The 26,079-nt window shown below is 37.6% G+C and overlaps 1 protein-coding gene and 1 long non-coding RNA gene across 15 annotated transcripts in view; one reads left to right on the forward strand and one right to left on the reverse strand.

Moving 5' to 3' along the window:
* LOC105199947 overlaps positions 1 to 26,079 on the forward strand; it is a 299,693-nt gene that overhangs the window by 250,172 nt on the left and 23,442 nt on the right. The window lies entirely within an intron of this gene.
* Positions 1 to 26,079, reverse strand: part of LOC105199945 (lachesin) — a 269,609-nt gene that overhangs the window by 161,209 nt on the left and 82,321 nt on the right. The gene's annotated exons all lie outside the window — the stretch shown is intronic.

Below are 26,079 nucleotides of genomic sequence, written 5' to 3' on the forward strand. Positions count from 1 at the left end.
AATCAAGAGTTCGTCATAATAGTAACACGCAAATTTGAAAGATATTCATCAAAATTGCAAAAATATAACATATGTAACAATAAACAATATCTGTGTAATACCAGATATGTAAAATTTCGCTTCAAGTTCATGTAATTAAATTTAAAAAATAAAATTTTAAACAAAGGTATTTTAAAATATTTGTACTTGATGGAAATAGTAACGAAAGAAGGACAATAAAAAAATAATAAAAGAAAAAAATCGTAAACAAGGAAAAAGATTAGCAACGACATATCTATATCTTTTGAAAGGACATATCTATATCTGTTGAAAAAATCGCCAAATCTCTCTTTTTCTTTTCAAAATCAGAAACTGTGAAAATCTCTTTGTATAGAAAGTCAATTATGTCAAAATTCTAAAACAAGTGGAATATTAACTTTACAGAGATGTTGCACTTGTAAAAGCAAAAATAAACGAAAGTCATCACGTTGATTGAAAAGTATTGAGCGGCAACATATATCGAACGTTGGTTTCAACGTTCGCAAAAAGATTTAAACCTTTCCTCTACGTTCCTCATTTTGCAGTCTATTAGTAACATTTTTTTAATTCATTTGCACATATGTAATGACTCTTTTAATTAACGCATTCCAAAAAAATAACTTTTACTATGTGAAACTAAACGCAAAAATTTTGTATTATATAGATAAAGTAACGTACATCTTCATAACAATGTTCTAATTGCGTATGATAATGTAACATTTGTTCGTAAAATGCGAAACACATCCAATGTACAACAAAAATATTGTTAAGAATAAAAAATTCATCCATAAAATTTTTTTAATGAAATAAACACTGTAATTCAACAAAGCCAAACTATTATAATTAAAGTCTCTAGTCCTACAAACTTTAACTGACGTTAACCATTGTACGTATCGTTATATTTTTCCTAATTCCATCTTTAAAAAGACAGAAAAATCACATTCATATTTGAGTGGGCTAATATTGATACAATCAAGCTCCTCTAAAAAAAAAAGTTTATATTCAACTAAAAAGAAAGAAAAGGGAGAAAGATGAGGGCTCAAAATAGACAACAAAGAAATGAAGCGCAGCAGGACAAAACGTTCGGTGAACTCTTGCGTAATCGAAGGTTTTGCGATGGTCATCGTTTTACTCATCGTTTTACACGACCGAATCTCCGAATAGAAGCCTGAATTGCCAAAGTGGCCGTGCTTGGAAGAGGGGCTCTGAATCGAAGATTAATTGCACGATTCACCGGGTGCTGCAACGGTACGGGATCGTCATTGCTCTAAGCAGACACGATGAGACACTTCTACCGCCGCTGCGGACAGGCCGAAGAACGCGACAACAGGTACAGACCTAAAATTGTGCAATAGAAATAAATGTCGTTTTGGTTCTCTTTGTGATCACATTCGAGTGCACAATTTCACGCAAATTTACCCGTCTATACAGACCGCGACAGTTCGGTTACCACCCTCTCCCTCCCTCCTCTCGTCCTAACCTGTTAACAATAAACGTGGCTGTCCGAACTTTTTCGCTCTCCCGATCGAGCCTACATGCATTTTTCGTTTGTGCTGAAAGTGGTGTAAACTATATTTCCAAAAGTGAATTAAGTACTTTTAGTCACACGTTACAAATCCATTATATCTTAAAATCTCATTTATCTCTCTCCCTCCCTCTCCTCTCCACCCCTTTCTCTTTCTACGATGTAAAACATTGTGCGAATTTTATTCGACGGTTAATCCCACCGGTCAAGCGATATGAATTAGGATTAGGACAAATGCGGACGCGAGAATATTTCTGTAATTAATCACTTCCCGCACTCGAAGGCGTATGACTCGGCGTCACGATAACTCTCGAAACGAAAACGAGGAGACGTAAATTATGTCGACGGGGTGCTCGATAAATTTCCACGGTAAGTATCAAAGTTCGCTGGTGCGCAAAAGAAAACGCAACACCTGTTAGCTACGTGCCGCTGCTTATGGCATTAAGGGCGTGCTTTAAAATGCTATGCATAGAGAAGCCAATTGCCGTGGCGCATTTGCAGCATATTCCACGTACCTTCCTCCAGCTACTTTGCTGCAGCTTCTTACATTCTTCCCCTGGCACGATTGAAATATCATAACAGGCGATACATATAGCGGTAGTATAATAATACAAAAATCTGTGTATTATCCAGAAATTTTTTATTAAACCATACTGTACTAATAACAGTCTATCTAAATACTATCTACGATATTATAATTTTTTTAATCGAATAAAATTAGATGTAAAAAATCAGTATTAAATGAAATTAAACAGCAAGAATACCAAATTAAATGCTAAAACTAATATTATGAGTTTAAATTAAAAAAAAAGAGAGAGTCACGATATTTTTTAGGTTTTCGTTTGACGTGTATCAGTAGGAAGGTATAAAGTTAAGTTTTTAAAGGAGAGCCAAACAGAGCAAGATCGCAGGCACTTTACGGAAGAAGAGATCAATGAGACGAGATCAGCAAACGCATGGAGAGGATCCATGAACCGGCATGTTTGCAGCGACTGTAAACATTGGGATCAATTTAAACTCAGATGTCCGCAATCAAGGGGTCGACGGATGTACTTTGAGACGACCACGCAAGGGACCGAAAAGGGAATAGAAAAGTTCATCCTGCAGGGTGTAGACATACGACGCCAAGTTGGAAGCAAGTAACCGTTCGTTATTGATCTTTCGTCCCTTTTTATTACTTTGCGCTTAGCGCCTCGTTTTTCGTGACATCCATCTGATATACTCGCTCTCGTGTCAATAACGAGATAGATAAGCATTTTTAATTATAAATTAGTACATGTCACTATTAGTAGGTACGTGTTTAAATTTGGTCTATCACATGTCCGCCGCGCGCAAATATTGCTGGTATTTCCAACGGAACAGAACCGAATGTGATTATATACAAAATTATTTTGAAACCTAAATTTTTAAAAAGTACTTTTCTTTATTTATATTTTCTCTGAAATAAGAGGAAAAGACCATTTTTCCCTAACATATATATCATAATATATTATTAAATTTAATAACGCATTTGTAATTATGAAATAGTTACAAAAAAATTATAAATAAAAGAAAAATAAAATTTTTTTTTCAATTCACCGCTTTGAATATTTCGTTAAGATATCATTTCGAAATTGAATATCATATCGCGAAAGGGTGAGAGCAACTACACGCACGTCGATTTTTCTACCCATTGTTGCTGAAATTTGTTCTCGTAATTTCCCGGTATTCTTTCTCATCGTGCCAGGTTCAGCGGCAACAACTGTTCAACAGTTGTTACAGTTGCCAGTGCGCTGATGTAGGTTCGATACTCTTTTTAAACTAGCCGCAAAAAAGAATTGGCACAAAAGCCGCCCGAAGAGGAAGCGTATTCACGCTTGCATGATTGAATCGTCCATGTACCGATACATTTCCGATATCGATCGCGGCAAAGGCAAAAATTCCGCGGCATATCGAGTATTACGGATACCCTTGTAATCATAGCCCCTTGTAGCCCTCACCAACATTCCATTTCCTATCGCCTGGGAACAAAAGAGCTAGTTCTTTGAACGAGCATTATGAAACACGACCATTAAATTTACAGACTTCTCCACTCGCAACTCGATCTTTAATGAATTTTTTTAACGATGCGGTACAATCCACTTTGGTCGAAGTGTCGATAAGAGGCGACGTTCGCCATTTTTAATAAATTCCGCTATTAACGAGATTATTCTTTACGACAATAAATATAAAATTTAAGATTATCGATGTTTCGCGAGATAACAAAATAATGCGATCAGCGTTAATCAAAATTAAAATCACCTTCGGGACACATTGTGTAATGTAATTATAAAGTATTCCGGTACACTTTTTTATAAACGCGTTTTATCAACGTTCCTATAAATAATAGGTATAAATAGAAAAAGAAACCACCTGGTAAACTGTTAAGATACCTGCGTCAATTTGCTGTCTTGCTGAAGCAATAATGTAAAATACACAAGTATCGATATCTCGCGGTAGCGATACTTACGACTAGCGAAGGGCAGTATTATAAATATGTCAATGATAAATCTCGCCATTTGCTGGCCAAGAAAGAGAGAGAGACTGAATCGATATATCGAGGCATCCACTCTCGTTGCGCAGGATCGACATCCGATACTTCGTACTGCGAGCGCATTCCGCGACACATAAATAACTATTATACACACGGTCTGCCATTACATTTCCGCACACGTAGAAGCATTCGCCCTCGTTGAATGTCTATCGCGTCGCCACGAATGTACAGTAATCCAAAGAGGTGCGACCGTCGTCGGGCGATGACGTTTAGCGCACGGAGCAGAATTTCTTATTGTCCGAGCGACGTCGGAGAACGATTTATGTGGCTATATTTCGTCTTTCGATGAAGAAACTGCCCGTCCTACCGAATCACGTTCTTTCGTGATCGATCGCGAAGGCGAATCATACCCGACGCGTTACGTGAGTTGATCTCACTCACGTATATTTTATATTTATTTGCAATAACTTTCTCTGCTATATTTTAATCTCAACATTTTTTAAAAATGTCTACGTTAAATTAAGTTTTCTCCCTGGAACCAATATTAACAATATAAATTGAAATTTTAGATCAAATATATTCATTTGTCATAATATATTGTTAAAATTGCCAAAATATTAATTGTCCCTCTTTATTTGACAAAAGTTATGTAAGAAAATGAGAAATTATATCATAACGTAATATCTTATATTAATTTAAAAGTTATTACATTATAATATATTTTTGAATGAACTTAAATTATTTCGAAATAGCGGTTGCATTAACTTGTAAAATAAATATAAAATCGATATTAATTTTATCGCGTCTTTATACATAAGCCAATATTCATAGTCGAATTTTATATTTAAGATCATCTCAAGCACTTTCTTAAGATCATGTCATCAACAAATCGCAGAACCGTATTAGCATCTTAAGACATTACTCAAGATGATCTTGAAATAAAATTCGTTTATGAAAACCAGTCTTAAATGCTCAAGACGACAGTACTTTTCCTAATAATTTTCGAGTCTCGATGATACCCTTTTTTTCTTAAACAAAGAATAAGACTACTTGACTGCGATTCGTTTCGAAAGAAAGCACAAACCGCAGAATGAAATGCAAGATTGGTTACTCGCAGACTCGATCGAACTATAATCTTCCGAATAGATAACAACTGGAGCAAGCGAGGCGATGTGATACTACGAGGAAGAAAGAAAAAAAACGTGAGGCCAAGCAAGAGAGAAAAAGAAACCCTGAGAAGGTAAAGAGTACAAAGTTAGTGAGAGAGGATCGAGACTCGGATACAACCTCCCTTCATCCTCGTTCTCTCACCTAGCACGTCCCCTCAGCTCCCTTCCGGCTCCAGCGTAACCCGCAATCGTTAGCGCGCCCCTGATAGAAGAAAAGAAGAATAAAAAGCCGTCTGTGGAAGTCGGCTGGGAACATCGGCTTTTCTACGAGTATCTAGAGGGTGTATATTTTTTACAGCGCTATCTAGCGCACTCGCGAACCGTGCACACGGGAGTAAAGTGAGGTGAATTTCTCTTATATCTGGGGTCGTAAGCAGCCTGCGAACGCTTGAAAGAACCACTGCGATGCAGTGATTAACCCTTAACTACCACAGTAAGGTTCAATCAGACTTCTGATATTTTATAAAGTATTCACTCTCTAATTTCTCTGCTCTTTCCACCATTAAAAATATTATCTAATCTTTTATTTGTAGTAAAAAAAAGGTTACTGTTGCTACTTACTTGTATAATATAGAATTTAATTCTTTTCTGTCTATTTGTTCTAGCAATAAGTAGTTTTTTTTTCAATTTGTATTTCATAATTATGAATGTCAGATTTTCGATTACTTGAAAACAATGTATCACTGTTTTGGCCATATTAATCATTAATTTAATCATTTATTATTGTGCAGTGTAACTATTGTTTCTCAAAGGCGCAATTTAGTTATTTTGCTCAAAGTTCAAAATAACAAAATTGCACCTTTGAAATTAAGTATAACTTCTACTGAAATTCGTAGAATTTTCTTTATATGAATTTAAATTGGATAATTATACTGCAGCTATTTGCCGCAATATTAATAGAGTTTTTGCAGAAAACATTGTTAATGAAAAAATAGTGCAGCGTTTAGTTTCAAATATTCCGTATAAAAATTTAAACTACTGAACTCATGATATTCAAATTTTAATCAAAACAATTAAATTATGAATTAGAAAAGCTTTACGAGCACATGTAATTATAATAATAGGCGATTAAATTATATATAATATTACACTGTAAAGCTATTATCATCGAAACAGTGATACCAATATTTTCAATTAATGAAAATCCGACATTTCATATGCACCAGCCTAATACAGCTCGATTAGTAATATATTTTATCATATTCCTATTAAATCCCATTTCCTCTTTAATCTATATCTGTAATACATAATTACTAGCTTTAATCTAGCTTCGTATTTATAACTAAATTCGATAGAGGCTTTATCTTGTAAAACGTAAAATCCGTAAATAACGCTCAAAGTAAATAATTGTCGCGCGCAAGATACGTGAGTCGAAAGAAAAAGTTTTGCGGTTGGTTTAAGGAATTTGCAATAAAATTCTACCATAATCCTATTAACTATTCCACAGTCGCGCGCAGCTTTCGGTCGATGAAGCGGCTTCCCGTATGTTCACACCATGTTCCATCCGCGACAGAACATTCATTTCCCATGTGAACCATGGCTCACCTGGTGCATTCCCTGCACCACCCATGTGTGACCTGCGGCAGCACAATGTAGATGTCCCTGTGCATGCGTATGTACGTACATGCATCCTCGCTCTTTCTCTCTCTCTCTTGCCTCGCCTGTTACGATAAATCATAACTCGCTGAGTTTCCTTTTTGCATCGGCCGAAAAGAGTCTCGGCGGACTAGAGGGTTCTTTTGAAGAAGCTGATGGGACAAAGGGGGTCGTATTTTTCCGAGGAAAATCATTTCGTCTGTCTACGTAGCTGCGCCGCTATACGAATGAAGGAATTCACGATGAAACACGGTTGAGCTATAAATATAAGATTTCGAGCACAAATCTCGTTGTTGATATTGACATTCGCGATCGAGGCCAACAATTAAACGGTTTAATTAATTTGACGGTTGATTTTTAATCCTATTACCTACAAGTAATTTTATTGTTCCTCCAGCAAATTCTCCAGTTTGTTATTAATTTTACTTACTAACTAAAATTACTTGCCAAGTAATTTTCATTATATTGTTAGTATACGTGTTTGCCGTGTATACGTCTTAATAATGAGATTGCAATACAAGTTGTTTACGTAAAATTAAAACAGGCGATAAAAGAAAAGCTGTTTTAAAACTAACGTTGCTATTCTTCTTGATAGCAAAAAAAAACTGAATTCGATTTTCTCAATAACTGATTGATGAGAAGATCTCTTTCGAACTCGCATGAAAATTAAGCGCCAAACCAAAATTAACCGCCAAAAATTGACATAGAGACGGTTAAGCAATAATGCAGCATCGAGACCAGCATCGAGATGGATAATATTCAGTTTTCAATTTACATTTCCCCGACGGCTGCATTTTGCAACCATAATGATGAACGCGAGTGTAGGCATGTCCGCGCGACTATATTCTCTTGTGCTTACGCATAACATGGTACATTCATGCATACACCTATGGAAAACCTCCTGTGGGAACAAACATGCGTGCTTGTATACTTGCCATGCATATTGGTATATATCGGCAATTGAATTAAGTACAGCGTACGCAGAGGAATGATTCGTCCGCGACGATTGTTCCCTTCCTAATTCAATCGGGAGAAAGAAGAACAGCGACGGCATAAAAATCGGATTGTGAAAAGTATTAAATTGAATTTAGCGCGGGGCGGCTTTTGCAATATTTTTATCGTCGTTATTACTATCGCGAAAGTTGTCGATAAAATAAAGCTACCTGGTACTTTGTGCTCTCAAATTGTGCCTCGAGGGCTGATTTACCAAAGAGTACTAATTTCGCAATATTGCAGAAGGGAATATCGCAATACAGGAAAGATTCCATTATGTAACGAGAAGCGTTTAATGAAAAATTTCCATTAACAATTTATATTGCCTTTTCACTAAAAAAAAATAATATCAGTGCATTCCTGCTATATCTATTAATGAAGACGCTGTACCAACAGGTGGATTTTAAGAATAAGTTGGATTAAGATGAAAATTTTCTGTCAAATTTTCATGTCCGATTTTTATACTCGCCGCTATTCTTCCTTCCGAGTGAGTCACGGAAAATATAATAACATAATAAAAATGCAAAAATTAAAATTAATTAATGTGATGAACTGAAACTAAATCAGTTGATGAAAATTCATCGCTTATGACATCTTTATATTTGTTACTATTGTATTACCATACTGTTAGTGTTCAATTAAGTGCCGGAACGACTACGTTTCTTGTCTATTAAATGAATATCACATATGGGATAATAAATTCAGTTAGAGATTGCAGACGAAATTTCAAACTTCTTTTATTATCACAAGAAACGTGTAATCGCAGGAAAGGCGCTTTATGTTGGAGCTTAGAAACGCATCGGGAGAAACTTGGCATGAAAGGCAAGAGTGAGTAGAAAGCTTTTCATTCTGCAGCCATTGGCGCTTGTAGGAATCCAATAATTGATCGAACCAGATATACATCAACATTTAGCAACTGGAAACACACTCTATACATATATCTATGTACATCTCTTCGTCTATGTTTTTCGGAAAAACAAGAGGCAGCGAAGGAGAGTACGAGAAATCGCCGTAGATTTATGAAAGCTCTAGCTATAGCTATGTATAAAGGTTGGTTTTGGTACCTTTCCCGTCAGACCGATATATTTGAAGTCGTCGATAGCCGACTGATATTTATCTTGCAGAAAATCAACGAAAAATGCTTACCAATTTCACTATGAATACTTGTAACATTCAAAGAAAATAACAATAATCTCTATATGATTCTCAATATATAAATTACAAGAATATTGCAATATATAGCCTCAATCAACAAATGAAATCAATGTATCATTTGAATAGCTGTTACAGCATACATCTATCATATATCAAACTTCTCCTAACCAAAAGTAGTTTCTTTATATATATATATATATATATATATATATATATATATATTTTATTGCGCACATTTTAAAATTATGTAAAAAAACTAAAAAAATTATGTAATTAATTTGAAAATTTTTTAATCAGAATAGATACATCTACAAATATAAATATAATTTTCAAAAAGATTATCTATCTTTCTCTTGCAATTAAAAAAAAATTTTAAACGTATTTATGAAAAGAAATAATGATATATAATAATTTGATTTAAAACGTTTGCCTACGTTATCCGACATCTAATTTCCATCTCTCTTTGTCTTCAGTCTTCTGGTTTCAGATTTCTTACATTTATCAATTTTTGGATTTTTTTTTTTGCCATTCTAATTGTGGTTTTAAATAGAAATAATTTTATTTAATAAATAATAATAAAGTTATTTTGATAAGAGCACGCGCATTAATTTTATACGCGCGAAAAGGTTTAAATCATGCGTGCAAGAGCAATCGTAAATCTCAAAACGTTATGAAGCGATAGTTTCTCTAACGAGGAGGTAGCACACGTAAACGTTCAAGCAGCCACACGTACGATCGTAGTATAGTTACGAAGCATGCTGTAAACGTCAAATGTTGCAGATAAAGAAGACATTTCGCGGCGATCACAATCGGCGACGACAATGGTATCGTTAAAGGAACAGCAAGTGCGAATCTCAGCGAGAATAGAGAATAGAGAATTTGGATCGCAAATATGTTTAACAAAATTAAAAAAAATAGGATTTAACTGAGTTATAGTAAAAACAAAATAAAAAAGCTACTAAAATATTTACAGGGTAAAACGAATGTTATAATTTATTAATAAAAGGAAACTCGTTTTAATTATTTAATATGTTAACTCAATGCTGTGTTCTCCTAATCACTAGCGATATTGTACAACTGAATTGTCAGAGAATAATATTTAGAACAATATTTATCGCATAAGAATTCTTTTAACCTATTGAGAAAAAGACAATACGGTTAAACACTCTCGTCCCAAGTGTAATGCGAGGTCCCTCCGCGGCCAATCCCACTGATAAGCGTCTTTTCGCCGAACGTCAGCAATGAATCTTGGCTCGGTGTGTTACGGCGTAGTTCTAAGATTAACATTGATTTAAATTACAAATTTAACTACCCCCGGGGTTCATCCTGGTGCGAAACACGCGCAAGCATTCTGGGTCAACTAGAAGGGTCTGGTAGATGAGACGGTTAAAACGGACGAACTACTTAAAACAGTCTCTCCCTGTCTCTCACTTCCTTACTGTCTTTCCACCTCTTCCTCTATCTAAAGGAGAGTAGTAAGTCCGTCGTGATGAGATTGTTCGAATAGCTTCCCGCAGATACGCTGAAACATTAATTCCGATAATAGCATTAACCGCGTACCTCCGCGGATCTTCGACTCACTTGCACCTTTCCTTATCTATTTTCGCAAATTTTCTAAAAAAAGAAAAAAAAACGAGCACGAGCGACGCCTCAATTTATTTCGACCGATTTGACTTTTAAAGAAGTTCGTCGAAATTTTTGCTGCTCTTTGCGGCGAGAAGACTCATGGCTATCGCCTCGGAAATCGTCTTGTGCTTAACTGGATTGAAAGATATTATATGGGTACTGATTTAATTGTATTATTCATCGCTAATTTTCGCGCACATTATTGTAAACTACTATTTTATATGTATTCTTATAATACTTCTAAAAAAAAGAAAAAAAACACGAGTTTGCTCACATATACATCATAAACATTATTTATAGATATTAAATCATAAAATATTTTTGCAAAAAAACTGGGATTAAAAACGTTAAAAATATCTTGAAAGTAAGCAATTATCAAATATTAAAAATTTAAGGTTAATTATATTTTGTAAAAGGAACTTTTACTTAGGTTTTATCGACCCTCGAGTTATATAACATGGAACATCATCAATAAACTAAATTACGTTAGTCATCAAATTAGGTTAATAAGATTTGTTAATATTTTAAGGAAAGCTTGCAAGACAAAAATAATTTAACACAATTATCCATTACTCAAAACGATTATCCATTACTCAAAAGATATATAATTATATTATCTTGCTATTGTGACAAATTAACTAAAATACGAGAAAAAAATTTCGCTGACAATATTAATACGTTACAAAATGTTTGAAGTTACTATTTAGACTACTTGGAATTTTAAATAATTCAAGTTATACAGATAGGGAAAGGTGGCGTATCTTAGACTGCAGAATTCTCTATTCGAAGACTCTTGGAATCTTTTTTCCTCTCATTAAAGAAAGAACATTAAGCATTATCTTAACTTGGGCGGATTTGGAAATATAGTCGTCATTCTGTTAATCGTGAGAATTGCTCGATAATAACCACTGCAACGTGCTTATAATCGTATCCATAGCGACGGCAGAGAGACAGAGAAAGAGAGGGGGACTGTTGAATAGCAGATGTGCTGTTTTGGTTATTATCTCGGAATTTGCTGACATATAACTACATACGTCCATCCATATGTGCGTATGCAGACGCGGGCATATACGCACGTACACACATACACACGCACATTTATCATTGTCAAAACGTACATCTGGCCTCCGATCACGTCTCGCGGTTTTACTGACATTATCGATCGTTTTCTCCATTAGATTCGCAACAACAATAAATAATTCAGCGATCTTTTGTGCTAAGGTCGCTACTAAATCAGGGAAGAGCAAGAGTATTCATATATTCAGCGTATTCAGATCAATATTACGCTTTAACGGGACAACAAAGTAAAAGACTTTTAGAACGAATTAACATCTCAAATAGAAATGTCTTAATTTGATACAATATATCGGTCTACTTAATATGATTTATTAATAAAAATTTTTTTAATATTTAATTTTTTTTATCTACGTGGCAATCATTACTATCAACGACTTGGTTGACATTTCCAATGTTCACGTAATGCCAAAATAATTGTCTATGTACGTAAATCATGAAGTATGCGAAGCTAGCGAGATACTAAATAGGAGGGCTTACCTTCACGCTTTATTCGGCACTGAGTCGTGGGGTCCAGACGACAGCGCGTAGCCGTGCGGTGGTTAATTAAGAAAAAGGGGTGGCTGTGTTGCCGAGCGTTACCACCACCGTCGCCTACGTCGCCGCCAACGACTGTGCCCGCGTCGGGGATTTAATTAAATCAACGCGCGATAAATTCGAAAGACGAATTCTCGGTGGCGACGAGAATGTATATATCCCCGTTATTCCTCCGTTCCGCAACGTGGCTTTCTTCGTGAAGCCCGTCTCGGCGCGCAGGAGATTAGAAGCGAGATTAGGGAGATCGCCGTTGGGGGTGGCGCGAAACTGGCGATAAATCCTACTTCGATCTTATCGGTGCTTTCTTTCCGCAAGGTCGAAATCGGCTGGCGTTAAAGGGCGACTTCCGACGTTCTCCGAGTGCGCGCGTTCCCAAAGTAATTACAGCCCGAACCGCGATCGCCGTAAGATGGATGTGTTAATTACTTTCGATTTTAAGACCCCGCCGTGGATACTGCGGCGAGTTCAATATTTCTATGAGACGCTTTTACACCGATGTATCACGTTTTCCCGCGAAGAATTTTGTCATTCAACCGTTTACCGCGCGCGCGACGTTCAAGTTACTTAATATATCTTTCATGGAACATAGCAGTCATCGAGTATCACATGATTATACAGTAGAGTGCCGATTACGAAATCTAATTACAGAACGGCGTAAACATTCGTGCGTGCGATTATCTACGTCAACTTCTCTACCTCCGTAGGCGAAATTCCAAGTTGGAAATTGGTCGTTTGATTCGCATGCACCCCCTCGTTCTCGTCAGAATAGCTCGATCAAAAGGATTTATGAACCAGACACAGTAGCGTGTAGAACCACAAAACCTGTTTTACAGAGAGACATTTACGAGAATATCGAACGAGGATATCGAGTCGTTGCGATTTCCCACGAGCGAAATGTGAAAATAGACGGCATTAAAAAAAAAAAAGCGTATCTCGACAGAAATCTGGTGCTACTAACGAAATAGATCGATCTTACGGACACTTGTACACACTCGCTTGAAACTCTCGCGGCAAACTGAATTAATTTACCTCCTATCGCAGAAATTATTGAGTTAAGTAAGTTTCGTCACCAACTTTCTTCCATATAATTTTAATGGACACCGAGTACAACTGTGACTAAGATTTTAGACACTGCGAACGACATATTTAGTGCTTTCCCGTAACCCCGGATGATATCCCTACGCAACACGAGCGCACCGGTCCCGTAAAATTCTTTACCCTGCACCGTGAGTTTTACTTTTTTTATTAATTCATTTTCCTTTATTCGCTCTACTATCTTTATTTCTGCTCTAGCTCAGCACAAAAGCACACAATTAAGGGTATCGTAATTTCTTCTTGAATTTCAAAGCATACCGAATTAAATTGAGAGATACCAGCGACACAGAGACACACTCGTGACTCGCGGCAAAATGAAACGCCGCGTATTATGAAAAAAAAAAGAAGCGTTCTCGTTTACATTCAGAGCGCATTCTCCGAGATCGAAACAACTCGCCGGAGAGGGTTTACGCGCGCCGCAACCGACTGCCTAAAAATAAACATAATCCGCTTTGTACGGATACGTGCGGGCGATATCGAGCGTCGGGATCGTCGATTCGCCGCGATTTCCCACGAGGTGGTGCCGAGACCGCGGGGCGGTGGCGGCGGGCAGAGGGCGGTGAGAAAAAGGATATAGCGAAGAAAAGATCGATCGCCCCGCAGATTTAGCGGATCCATCGCCAGGGATATGCAAAGCAGGCGCGAGACATGCCGTCGACCCTCGTTTCAACGGCCTCTCTGTCTCCGTTTCCTTTTCTCTCGCTCTCTGCCGTCCTCGAAAATTCTATCTCTCTCCGACATTTCGTTACTGCGTGGGCGGGCAGGTAGGTAGGTGCACTCCTGGCGGCGATTTTTGCGCGGCGGAAACCGCTATTTCAGCCCCGGCTAAGCTGAATTGCTGCTCCCGCGGGGGTGAACGAATGGCGGCGCGGGGACCGCGGTGAGCGTCGCGACATAGTTGCGAGAAGGGGGATGACGACAAGAAACGTTGGAAAACGTATTGCCCCACGGCGGAGATTCCGCCGGTGGCGAAATCGCGATGCCGCCCGGAGGGTAGCCTTGAACTTTGCCCGGAGCCGTCGTCGATCTTGCGCGAATTCTAAACCGTTTGATGGATAATGGCCCTATCGATCACAGTAGCGCGCGTTTGCCACTATGTATCATCGGCATAAACATATTACCGCATTACGTAGTCGTAGTCGTTAGTTGAGAGAAGCAGGCAACAAGAAAGGGGGATGGGGTGAAGAAACATATAGACCTGTCGTGCACAATTTGCATGTGACGCTGTTGTAACCGATCGCAATTCAAATTGACGTAACGTAAATCACGCGAACCCGATCTAATGATACAGCGGGAGTAACTCAATAACGCGATTACGGAACAACGGTAAACTGCTCAATAGGCTTAAATGGTTGGACGTTCGGTCGTTAAATACGCTGACATCGAATATCAAAGCGCATGTATTCATATTGTAAATGACACGTATCTTTATTTGTTTTCCGTTATTCGTTAAATGAATAGGGCCGAATAAAATGTATGCAAAATAGTCGATTTATTCGCCGCGGCGCTATTTAATTTTTATGCATATACGAAACGTCAAATGAAAATTGGAAATATCACTCTATTTTACGGAAAGAGGATCAAACTTTGATAATATATACACGAAATTCTTTTTCCGATCTCAAAGCGCACGACCAGCGTGATTAATTTAAATATTGAATCAATCAACCGACGGTATGAAATGCGCGTTTCGTTTCGTAGCTTGATTAATAAAAACAGCCAAAGGAATCGGATTAATTCCATGACGAAAGAATATCCCAAGCGCCAAAAACAACAGAGCACTTTTTTCAAGAGAAGATATTAGATACGCAATTCCGAATTTTACGGTCGAGCACACATCGTTTGGCATCACAATTGTAATATCATTGTGATTATAAGCTATTTCCCTCTTTTCTGATTACAACTGTGGTGACATATTTATCACGTAAAATGATTAAAGATATAAAAGAAAAATGGTAAAATTGAATTTTACTTTTATAAAAAATAATAATTTATCACTAATGGGCGAGAGCAAAATTGGCAAATTAATTTATAAACATTCATCAATTTGATAATTTCTAAATAAATTCGATAGTGAAACACTTACATGTAAAAAGACGACGTAAAATCTTTGTGTCTGATAGCCTGCTATCCGTTGTTTAAAAAAAAAACAAAGACAAAAAAAAGTAAAAGAGTAAACAGCTCGATCAGAGAATCTCGAGAGAAACTCAGTCGCGCCAGAGAGCACGTCGGTCGCGATAAAGAATTAGCTACGCCGATTCGAGTTTTACGGCCGAACGCCCGGCGATATATCCATGCGGAAAGCAGAGCGCTAAGAGCGCTGCAGTTACAACTCTATGTATCGATATCCGATATATGTCCGAAACGTCGGATCACAGGTCAGTTACCGAAGAGCATCGATCAATCCTCCCACGAATAATCTCATGCACGATAGAATTTTCAAACACGCTGCGCGATTCGTTCATATTAACTTGTACTGCGCAAACTTATATTGAAGCTTAACACATTTTTATTAATACCTATAGATTTATAACTTATCGTGATAGGATTATAAATCGAGGTGCTGTAATCCGCACTTCCCTCGCACTGCACGCGTTCACGTTATGCGATAGCCGTTGCTCGTCATATTTCCGATATTTCCGGAAATGTACATTGCCATCCATGATTCCATATATATCACGTATAATTTTACGTTAATTGACATTTAAATAAATGGCGACTATCATCCGCGTCATAGTCTTATCATTTTTTGTCATCGCACGAAGGACAGACATCTCTTATTTTAGCATTTAAAGGGGAGAAGGCGAGACATGTAAAAGCGATTACGAGCGAGGGGAGCATGGTGGCGATGGGGAATCGGAGGTCTGCCATTGCAGAGAAGGCAGATGAGATAGAGAATAGTAGTTGGTTATACGTGACTACGGTAAGCGCGGTGTGTCCATGGAAGGTCGGTGCACCGCACCTAGGCGCCGCTACTCGGAAAGTACAGTGGCAGTAATGGTCTAGTAAATCACATTATATTGTTTCTTGAGGAGTAGGGGAAGCAGTGGCGAGAGGTCTGTTGTAAGAGAACACGAAAGGACCGGGCTTTCCCTTCTCTCCTTCTCTTCCTCTCCCCCCCCTCTCTCTCTCTCTCTCTCTCTCTCTCTCGCCCTTCCTCTGTTGGAAAGCGGCACCTTCCTTTCTACTAACCGGTAGCCACGGAGATTGCGGAATAACACATATATACATATGTATATATATATATATATACACATAGATATACATTCTCGTTACAATATATAAGGCTTGTTGTATGGAATGACGTGGCTGAGACGTATTATAGTCCCCTTTTCTAGTATGCATATTATTAATACTGCTTAAGCACGGCATCTTCATTTTTAATTTTACTCATAAAGCGTAACTTAATGAAGAAATACTATAAATAGTGCATAACTAAATTCAATTATCATTGGTACGGAGTATCTTTTATTTCTTTCCAGCAATAATTTATGTCAAAATGCCTGGTTACATTTAATACGTCAATTTTGTATGGCAAACTATACTGTCCGATGGTAAATATTAGTACAAGTATACGGTTTCATAATTGCCTCTTATTTCCTAAGGACTAGTATTTAACGAAATGTTATCCCTCACTTTTGAAAAGGAACGTGACGAAATGTTCTGAAAGGATCCCACTGCTGTCACCGTAAGTGACTCAATACAAGTGCCGTACAGTCTGGTATATAAAAGAAGACTACCGGCCAACCGTAAACGTTTTCTAAGGTAAAACTACATTGTGCACCATCTTTTAAAGCAGTCTACTACTTACTCCTCTTTCTTTTGGCGTCGAGTGGCGAGCAGATTGCACCGGAAAGGGACACCGCACGTGAGGGAAGAACTGTCAATAGAAACGCGAGTAAAAAAATAAAAAAAAAGGAAAGACCAAAAAATGTGAGAGAAAAAAATCATTTGCTTTCATCAAGCAAAAATTTACGTCTTCCTTTCGACCGCGCATAAAAATGATGGAAATTCCATTACACAGAAAACTGTGGAAAATCAAATGAACCTCGAATAATACGTTTTTGAAAGGAAACAAAGATTAAGAAAGCAATAATCGTGAGAGTTAATTGTAAAATAAATAAATATATAATACATTAGAGGGATTTTGAGTCGCATAGAGAGCCATCTTCTTGAAGTTTACCAACGCTGAAGTGTTGATCATTGCAATTTGGAAAAAGCATACAGATATAACGAAAACCTCTCTGGTGGTAACGGAAACTGTACGCGTTTACCAAGATGAAGGCATTCGCTGTATACCTATTCTTAGGTGGGATAGCCAGTGTACGTTACCCTCCTACGTTGAAATGTGGTGAGCAGATTGCAAGAGAAAAGGATACCGTCGTATCCAAGAGCCGCGCAAGTCGACAGAGATAACGGCAAAAAGAGAACGAACAACGGACGGAACTGAAAGGAGTGCAGATAAGGAGGTGAAAAGGAGGAAATGTCCACCAACAAGTGGGGATGGCAAAAGGAACGAAAAACGAATGCGAAGACCACGAGGATAGGAAATGGAGGCGAAGAAGAGAACAAGATCTTGAACAGGGATATATCCCGAAAAAGGGAAAAAAGGTAAGGTCCAGTGACGTTTATCGAGCAAGTTTTGTGTGTGTGTGTGTGTGTGTGTGTGTGTGTGTGCTGTGCGTGCGCGCGCGCGCGAAAGAAAGAAGAGAAAGAGAGAATAAGGTTCCTAGAAGATAAAACAGATTTCATCCCCACGATCTTTTCTGAACTCTCATTTCATAAGAGCGAAAATATTCTGCGAAGGCGTTACTTTGGTATCGTCGGCAATAAAACGCAAAACGCCTTTGAAACGACACCAACCGCTTCCCCCGCGCCATCGGAGCACTTGGCACGGAGTGAAAGAGAACGGCAATTCCTCGATGCAATGGGGCAACCGTAAACGTTTACCAAGGTAAAGGCTCTCGTTGTAGAATCTTCTCTCGACGGTAGCGGCTACGGAACGCGTCCCATTGCTTCGGCCCCTGTTGAGTCGAGGCAAACGCGCACATCCCAGACAGAACGCAAGAAAGGAAGAAATAACACGGGATATGGATCTAATGAAAGAAGTGAGGATAAGAGGGAACACGAGTAGGCTAACATCCAGGATCGTACAAAAATGAAAGAGAGAAAGACAAAGAGATAGAGAAGCGAAGGAAGACAAATTTTAACGTAAATAATATAGAGGAAGTAGCAATTTAAAAAAAAAAAAAAGAATTGTAAACATGAGAATTTAAGATAAAAGGTAAAATAGGTAAGGAATAACACAAAATATGGACCTAATGAAAAAAGCAAAGATGACGGAGAGTTGAGTGACAACTCAGGAAAATAAACTAACTGCAAGAAAAGAAATACAATAAAGAGAAACAATAAAAAAAAAGGTTAAATAACATGGAAAAAAAGACAGGCTGGAAGATGAAAAAAGATACCGTTTGTAGAAATGAAGAGAGATAAGGTGTGACGCAAAAGAGCGAGAACATAGAATAAGGGATGGTATGATTCTCTCCATAGTCGGAAACAATCCCTCGGAAAATTGAGGTGCCTTTTGCACGAGCCTACTTTCGCTATCTCGCTCTCTCGTTTCCTGGTTATTACCTTATTACGTAACACGCGTAATGTCTATCTGAGAAGCAGTATACGTTGATACATTGTTGGCTGATAGCGAGACGCTTCCTTCACGGCTAGATCGTAAATGTTTCGTAACTTTGCAAGGGCGGTTTAGCTGTAAAGATTGCATGAAGATGTAACTACGGCTTAAATTTAACCATGAATCCATCCGCTGGGCTTTTGATGAAAATGGAAAGGAGGTGCGAAATCTCGGCGAAAAATGGAAAATCCACCGATGATTAAAAAATAACTTTCGGGGATAAAAGTGATCCGGGCTCTCTCGTCCCAATTCAGTCCGCAAGGAGTAGAAATACCTGACGATATTTGATTCGACCGAGAAACGATATCCAGTCATCTGATTACATTGGAAGTATCATGATATTGCAAAGTGCGCGCATGTCCAATATTAACGGAAATGTTGAAGAAAAGAGAACGCGATGTAATATGGACCGTACATATATGTATCCGCATTTATTCCGGACTTGTATAAACCACGTTACTTCGACGAAAATATTTTGCAACAATGTAGCTGTGCGATATGTTGCGACACAAAGAAATAAAACTTGAAATAAAAATAATAAAATACTCTAACAATATTCTCATTTATAATGCTAACGTTATTGAATAAGCTAATAGAATAGCTTGGATATAACGTGTATATCGTATATAATAGAAGGCAAATTCGACAAGTATGATTAGCACTAACTTTTTACGATTTACGTACGAAGTTTATACGCTTTGATCTTTTTAATGTGTATACGATGTATTTAATGCATAAGATCATATGGTAAAGTTAAAGAAATGTAATGTACGGTAAGAAAGTACCCCTGAGGGTATTATTCTAAAAGATAACGTTGAGTAAACTTCCAAAAGTAACTCAATTATTCAATTTAAAGTGTCTATAAGGAAAAGAGTACAAAAAAAGTACACAAAGTTACTTTTCGAGAAAGAGTACTCTCCAACTCTTTTTAACATGTTAATCCACTCGGCTTATTTATTAGGATTCATTATTTATATCTAAATCTTTCAATGAAAGAAGCGTCTAAGTTATATGCGCCATATGTGATAGTTTCCATCTTCCTTCACTGAGAAAAATGTTTGATGAAATCAACTAACGTTTGGTTGAATCAAATGAGTTTTTGATAGTTATAATTACTAAATGTACAGTTGTTTTGACCAAACAATTTGTAGCCTTAACTAAATAATTATTTTCATACAACAAATTACAAAAAGTTTTGTTAAATGTAACTAATTACAATAAAAGACACCAAAGTGTAGTACTCCCAAATTGTCAAATTAACTATTAATTAATTATTAGTAAAAAAATTAACTATTAATGAGCTAGTGAGAGTAACCGCGGTTGTTGGTGGGTAGAATTAACAATTTTATTAATTTTATTAACTATCAATGTAACTAAGTTTTTAGTATCAGTAACTACAAAATTCAATTGATCGCTATTCAACCAAACGTTAGTTGATCTTACCAAACAATTTTTCTCAGTGTTGGCTAAAAAATATTGTCATAATAAGTGATTTCAAGTTGTTTTTCAACAGAATATTTGATCGTGACTAATTCACTGTAAAATATTTTTGTTGACTGGGAAGTACATCAACGTTACATTCATGTATAAATAGCATATATAAACTAATCTTTGTTTTATTTTAACAACGTATAATCAGTTTTAAAACATGATCAAAATCAATATAAATAAATTTAAAAGAAAAGATACAAAACGTTATTTTAACAAAATTTCTGAAACTGATCCATTATCTCACTTTTAGTATATCATTCATACATTCTATTATACATTCATCCTATTATCATTTATACATTAATTCAGATTATGCAATAAAATAATTTCTTAGTTTTTTTTTAACTATAGCCTACCACTAATCCCAATTATTTATCTGTCTCTTTTCGTTTCCTATGAAATATGTATTTACGCAATAAACATATTTTCTTTTCGTCCTTATTATTATAAAAACAGTCTATACACTCTCGACTAACGCGAGAGTATTTTACAAAACGCGAAATATACTGCTATACACAAAGCGATTCCCGATATTGTCAAGGGACAGATATTTAATGGCTTCGCTTCGTTCGGGGATATATCTGATATTTAAGATTATTACTCACGCCTAGCTCATAAATTTTAAACGAGCGTTGCTTCTGCCGCAACTGCCGCAGTTACCCTGCAGTGCCTTCCCACGTGCACCTAAACCGAAGGAACTCTATGACTCCGTTTCTCTCGAGTTTCCGGCAGGCCGTGTGATCGGCGACTTGCGGACACCGAGAGCACTTTCCCAAGTTGCGGCGTAGTCTTAACGAGGCAAGATCTCCCCGCAGCCGAAACGACTCATCCAGCCATAGCTTGCGGGTTAAGACGCTCTTTACAAACTGGATTTCACACGTGCGAACGTCCGCCGGTTGGTTGAGTCGCCACAGCTGCCCCAAAGTAAACCGACTTACGAGAGACAATTTGTTTAACTGTTCGTACCTCCAAAGTACTTCTTATCCTTTGTTTTTAATTATTTAAGACGATCCATAATTATTATTCAAACTTATGATCGTTACACCACAGCAAATTTAGTTTGAGTTTTAGCATAATAGTTTACAATGAACTGTAAAACAAAACACATAAAATATTCTTAGTAAAATTAATTTACCAACCGAAAATTAGATGTTATTATGTGACTAGATTATTAAATTAAAAATTATAAAACTAAATTATGTTGATTAGATATTAAAACATATTATAATTATTTTTAATGTTTTAAATGTCAGCACTCGAGTTAGAAATTAAATTACGAGTCATAATCACGCGTAAGATAAAACGTGTTTAGAAACTTTTCCCTAATATACGCACACACAAATATCGATAGAAATGCTGTTATTAATTGTCATCAATATAACACCGCGGAGATGAAGAGATTTCGCCGTAGAAAGAATGAAACAACTTTTAGATTTTCCGCGCTCACATCGCTAAGACTTTCTTTTTTTTCCATTGCGTACAAAGGTTTATAGCTTCTCTTTATAACTTTCACACCTACCGCCATTTTACTGGCCGTTTACAGTGGAACTTTCTTCCTTCAATATCACCGTAACTCCTTCTTCGATATCGCTACATTTGTGAACCGCGTGCCGCTATGACATTGCGAGATGTTTAATTAAAAAGCTATGAGTACACACGGCGCTACATCATTGCACATTTGCGCAATGGGATTATAAAGTTTTGCAAAAACGCCATTTCGCATGCATCAAGGGAGAATTAATTACAAAACGGACGAGAAATATACGTGTCCTCTTATCTTGAAATTCGCAATTTACAGCGCGAGAAGAGTTAATTCAGTTTACTTTTAATATCTCACGAGCTCGTACTCGAGCATAATCTAAAAATATTTCGAATCCTATACGCGCGCGAATCTCGACTTTATGATACGCCCCAACAAAGCAGTTGCGTTTTTATTTACTCAGAACGTTCAACGTTTTTTCCCTCGTAGCCTTTTATTGCCTAGCCTTCTCCATTGCGCCCGTAATATCCCGTTGACGTAGCGGGAGAATGGAAAGCACGTACTAATTGTCAGAATACACAAGCTGTTTCGGAAACGTAATGTTTCACATTAAAATCTACCCCGACGCCGTTCGTCGTGTATGCCGCGCCGCGCGTATTTTTATACGCGCGATAATTATTTAAAACCGCACGCGATCGCGATCGCGAGCGAATTCTGTTTCCAATCAAAAGCTAAATTGCGCACATGGAAACGATATCGACTGCCTCCTCTAGAAACTCGCTAGGAACTCGCGGATAGAACCGATTTCACCGATCGTTCCGAGGTAATTCACGAACGCAAACGTAGACTCGCAACTTGCGTACAAAGGAAGATTTGAAATCGCGCGACTTTGCGCAATGGTATTTAGTTTAGTAGAACCGCCAAGCTTCCGATATCCTCGTTCGCAAATCCGACCGAGAAACTTGAAATTTTCTCCCGAGCGCTTCGCGGCACGCAGCAACGCAGAGGCATTCCCGAGATTCCTGCTTACCTCGCTATCGTTCGACAGGTATTTGACGGGCCCGTATTTCGTATGTTGGAATAGCTCGCCCGTGGTGATCATCATTCACGTTTCAATGTTGCCATTGATTCGCGCAATCGAAACCGAGAAACTTCGTTTCGAGCCGGAATCGAAAGAGAGCAGCTATTACCGGCGAAATTGAGACGGTGTAATTAAGCGGCGATCGCGAACCGCACTAGGTAATAGCAAAAACCACAAATCCGAGTGCACCTGTGATGCACCATCGAAGAGTACGAAATGTACTAGAAACAGCGTCGCTTTCTTCTAAATTTTTAAACTCGGGCTTTTTCCACTTTTCAGTTATACATATTTCAAACTAAATACGTATGAATATACCGCTCGTATTAATATTGTAAAATTGATTTTCCAAGATCTATTAAAGAATATCGCTCGTCATTTTGGCCCAATACTCATATTGAAATAGACTTTCCTTAAAGAATATAATACTTCTTTTCTTCAGCTTTCAGAGTATTTCCAATTTAACAAAGTTTTTGACACATTTTCTTTTCTGAACCGAGTTATATCTAACTTTTCGTTTTCTTCAATTATCCTTCGACTACTGCTCCCAAAAGTACATGGATATATACGTGATATACGTGAATGTGTAAATGTGTCTGAATATCCGCAATAGGATGAACTCGGATTCGTGGGTTTGTCAAATTCAAATGATTGAGCGGATCAGTTATTTCTGCGAAGGGGAAGGGGAGAAAGCAAATTGAAGATGAAATCTGGGTATCTATTCAATTTGAAATTCGTTGCCACAATATTATACTTCTACAAATAGATATAACGTATATATTCTATCAATTAGAAGCTCCGTGTAACCAGATGTGCCAGCGTTATAAACAGTTTACCCGTTTTTTCTACCGTACACGTTTAATGGGACAAGTAATGAATATTACAGTAGGTTAATAGCAATATTGGTCGTTGTTAACTGTATTGTCGTAATTAGAGCAACGATATTGGTATTCTGAGGAATTCCTGAAGCTTGACGCACCATACCGCGCGACATAATTTACGGAAATAGCTTTGCGATCGCGGTTAACATAGCTTTGATAATGTCATTAAACGTGCATGCTGCGGTCTAAGCACACATTGCGAATTTATTTTGCGCCACAATGCACTGTTTCTAACGGAAGGCTTTACAAAAATTCACGAGTCGCGATAGAACGGCAAGGAAATGAGGGAAGATGCAGGATTTAATTATCCTGTTTATGCATGATGCATTCGCAGAAAAATGATGCTAAGCCGCGTGAAAACCATTCTCCGCAAATAAGTTTTATGCGAGAGCTCTCCCAAGAGATATAAGGTAATGCATCTTTGGCTCTAAAAAAAATTTTATGAGGAAACAAAGCAAAAGAAAATGTGCACGAGCCGTAATAAAATTAAATAACTGACGTATTCGAGTAATGAGACAACATGACGATATCGATAATTACAACAAAATAGTAATAAATTAAAATAAACCCTTAATATTTAGTTGCATATGCCTCCTCGGTTAGTCGAATCGATAGGGCGCCCGCACGGAATGCCGGAAGATCCAGATTCGAATCCTGAGATGTTATTTTCTCGCAATAAAATTCTTTACAGTTTTTCCGGAGAGAGAAAATCTTACAGATGCTTCTGAAGCATTAATATTACATATTCTGGCTGACTGTTCTCAAGTTCGACGAATATGCGGCGCGTAGTTCGAATGGGTTGGATATTGTAAAAAATTAAAATTTTTCAGCATTAAGAACCGCTGTGTGAGGCCTATTGACCTAAAGTTTTAATATGATAATTTTTTTATTGTAATAATAGAAAAGCATTGTGCTGCTACGTTCGTTCGTCAGTTTGTGAATTGTACCACTCTATCTTACATAAATTGCCTCATCACATAAAAAAAATATCATTCCATCATTTTCATTATAATTAAACAAACGGTAATATAACGGCATTGTAGATTTTATTGGCGCAACATCGCGTCTCATCATCATTACGCGTTGTCGAGGGTAAAAAAATGTGTTACTTTACTTTTTGGAGAAAGTCTTGATGCCGTTCGCGCAAAGTATCCCGTGCGCAAACACTTTTAGTCGCGGGACTCCGGCGAACGTGAGAAGTAAAGCAATGAACGTCGCCGGAGGAGACGAAGCGGGCGGAGGAAGGTCTCGACCGAACGATAAGTATGATAAGCCATGGTGCAAATCTCACGAATTTCGACTATCGCATATAATTTAACGACCCGAACCCACCGTTCGGCGTTATCGTCGCCGATTTGCAAAGGAGTCGTCGACGAGGAAGGCGAGAGGCTGCCGCGACAACGACGTCGGCGTCACTGTGTTTTCACCCTGGAACGTACAGTCGGCATACGACTCTATAGCGATTTGAGAAAATGAAACCTTCGAAAGAAAAAAAAAATCGCTGTTATTCGTCCTTTCTATCCCTGAGAAACGCACGCCGCCCATTTGCCCTCGTCGTCGTTCCGTGCGACCTCGTTTCCCAAAGCGATTTGAACCATATTGCGAGCGAAAAGCATTGTTTTCCTATATATAAGCGCAAGCTAACCCGGCCAGCAAGAAGCATAGCTTCCCTCCCGTTACTTAACAGGATTACGTTGGAAATAAGAGGCCATGTTCTCGTACGTGCTTATTCAATTCCCGCGACGTTTTCGGTGAATATGCAGCAGTCACTCTCGTCGCATTGGTCATTACCACTTTCTAAGCGCCGGAGTTATTAAACAGCTCGCACCGAATTGCACCGACTGATCCGGATTTGTTCCCCGTTACATACCTACATATACGTACATAACGCTTTATGTAAACCGAGAAATACGTATATGCAACTTCGCCAAACGTTTAAATCATACTGTCAATATTACGGCAGTTACATACCAAGATAAAGTGTAGATTGCCAAATCAAATCTAATAAATATAAAATTAGAAAGCAAGGAAAAAAAATCATAAAAATTTAAAATCTTAATCTTGCAACCGTACGATATACTTGTACAAGTAAAATTAGTTAAGGATAATTATTACGAAACTTGCGATCATTTACGTAACAATACTTTTTTTTTAAATATTAAG

This window comes from Solenopsis invicta, chromosome 7 (assembly GCF_016802725.1).
Source record: "Solenopsis invicta isolate M01_SB chromosome 7, UNIL_Sinv_3.0, whole genome shotgun sequence".
Lineage (NCBI taxonomy): Eukaryota > Metazoa > Arthropoda > Insecta > Hymenoptera > Formicidae > Solenopsis > Solenopsis invicta.